At 38.1% G+C, this 2833-nt stretch overlaps 1 pseudogene; it reads right to left on the reverse strand.

Annotated features, from left to right (window-relative positions):
• Positions 1-801: 801 nt before the first annotated feature.
• LOC102839047 lies at positions 802-2607 on the reverse strand (annotated as a pseudogene).
• Between the last annotated feature and the right edge of the window lie 226 nt (positions 2608-2833).

The raw sequence follows: 2833 nt of genomic DNA on the forward strand, positions 1-2833 counted from the left end.
TTGGAGAAGGATGTCATGCTGGGTAAGGTGGAGGGTCAGAGAAAAAGAGGAAGACCTCTAACGAGATGGATTGGCCAGGTGGCATCATTGATGGACTCATGTGTGGCAGCGGTAGTGAGGTTGGCCCAGTATTGGACATTGTTTCGTTCTGCTGTGCATGGGGTCGCTATGAGTCGGTTTCGACTCGATGGCACCTGACAACAACAACAAAAATTTAAAAATAACTTAAAATTAGAAATGACACATACACCTTATTGAATACTAAAGCTTGCTAGTGAATAGGGATAGTTTTAATCTATAAAAACACAAATGCACATGTCATGGGTAAACACAAATTAAAAAATAAAGTTGAACAGAGACAGATAATGTTATCTCGACCTATAACGCCCTATGAGTCCTGAGAAACTTTGGTCCTACCAGGCCAAGCCTCTGGACAAGGAGCTACAGAAGTTCTTGAACTATAAAACATCAAACCTATTTGTTAATCAAGTATACAAACCATGTGCTGCTTGATTGTTCTTGATTTATTCATTTCAAAATCAAATTCACTTCTGAATCAGGATAAAGTCTTTCTTTAGTTAGTGCTCATCAATAACCCATTAAGTAAACCTCACTTCTGACTCCTTTGAACAGCATTATGTTAGTCCAAGAACCCAAAGTATTATTTGTCGTCAAGTGGCTGCTTTACAGCCATGAAATGTACATTCGTAAATATCTGTCTACATATTAAAAAATTAAATACGTCCAGTCACAGTTGCTGCGCAGAGTTCTTGTCTTAAGAAAAAGCCTTTCAATAGTATACTATGAAGGGGTTACTTGATAACTTGATTCTGGATCTTCCTGTGATTTGTATTTCTTCATAATACTGACAGTACCATTAACCAGAAAAATCACAGCAATCAATGTAAAATAGTTGGCGTAGATCATGAATTGAGTGGTAATTTCTAAGCCAAGACCACTGGCATCTACCACAGTTAGAATGAGAAGAGTCTGCAGTGCCAGGGCAACGAAGGTATTTATACCAAACATAATGCTTCATGCTGAGGTTTGCAGCACTCTGGAAAGTTGCCATAGTGATGAGTAACATGTAGATGATTCCGAAGACAACATAGGATACATAGCAAACCCAAATGTTACTCAAGGTCCATGATATACACTGTGGCAGTAATCAGGAACAAGAATAGAAACAATGACACTTCTCCCCAAGTTCACCAGGATATTTTTATACTACCAACTGCAAACACAGCAACAGTATTCAGTAAGGTTGAAACAGCCTCCAAACCACCACTATAAATAGCAGCATGGCGAGAAGGAATCACCTGCTCCCCCAGGCCCACCACACATACCAGCAGAGCAGAAGGCAAGAGGAGTAGCTTATCAAGAAATCATTCCATAGGACCTTCAGTACAAGGAGACAATCTTGCTTGGCTTCTGATTCCTCCGTGGGAGGCTCCTGCACATTTAAAGGCATTTTTAACTCGATGCCTTCCCATAGGAAATCAAACCTTGGATCTACTGGTCCCAATTATAAAAGACCATATCAATTCTACCTGCATTGTTGAGGCCACCCACTGAAGGACTTAAATTGAAGTTTAAATATCCTAATAGCTAGAAACAGACAAGAACCAAGGTAGACAGTCCCAAGATCACAGAACAAGACTTCATATAGCCCACTGAAATTTGGGCCTCTTTTTTAATTGCTGGAATTATTATGATAGTTGCTTTATTGTATACCTGTGGTATTATCCCCTGTGTTAACATTTATTTTCCTCATGCAACTACAACATTGTTGATCTTTGTCTAATACTTACAACTTTTGAAATATCCTTATATATCAACATGGGTTCATTGACTGATAACAGTTTTGATGCAGATTATTGATATTTAAAATTTCTGTTTTATACTCACTGCTATATTTTTTATAATTATCCTACTTCTCAAATTGTGCTGGTATTATTCTCTCCTTTAATGATTTGTGCATATAATTGATTTTCTTGAATTTTGTCTTATAATCCTGCTAATTGGCCTGCTATTATCCCTTAATTTGATATTTTGTTTTCACATGTAGGTAGATGATGGAGTTTATTTCTCTACAGCCATTATTTTTATAATCTTTGCACTGCTACACTTCTGGTCTATCTTCTTCCACTATGAAGCCCTTATTAAATATTCTACTATTGTATTTTATGCTCTCACTGATGCCTCAAATGAAAATGTCTTTTTTTAGGTTAGCTCAGTGACTATTGCAGTAACCTAATTGACTGCTGTTTGCCACCAGATTCTGAACCCTGGGCATGACATCTCAGATCATTGAGCTCTTCTCATTTCTAACTATAGTCTTATACCCAGTGCGTCTGTCCACCTCAACCTCACTGTGCAGATGTGGGTTACTTACTGTGACTTTTCTAGTCATCCTATTTGTAATTTACCAAATGACTATGTGAGGTATTTGTGTCTCACAAAGGAGATTAGATAGCTTTCTAATAATGTAAATAAGTACATGACATGCTTGTGGGGTTGTTGATGTTGTTGTTAGGTGCCACTGAGTTGGTTCCTTTACGGCTGGTCCTGTGCCAACCTCACTCTCGCTGTAATTCTTTTGCCCATTGCCGCTGACACTGTGCCAATATATCTTGTTGGGAGTCTCCCTCTTTTTCGCTGACTTTTCATTTTACCAAGCATGATGTGCCTCTCCAGGGACTAGTCTATCCTGATAATATAATCAAAGTATGGGAGACAAAGTTTCGTCATTCTGGCTTCTAAAAAACTTCTTCCAACACAGATTTTTTTTCTTCGGGCAGTCCATGATACTTAAAAAATTCTTCTCGAATAA

This window comes from Chrysochloris asiatica, unplaced genomic scaffold, assembly GCF_000296735.1.
Source record: "Chrysochloris asiatica unplaced genomic scaffold, ChrAsi1.0 scaffold00249, whole genome shotgun sequence".
Taxonomy (NCBI): Eukaryota; Metazoa; Chordata; class Mammalia; order Afrosoricida; family Chrysochloridae; genus Chrysochloris; species Chrysochloris asiatica.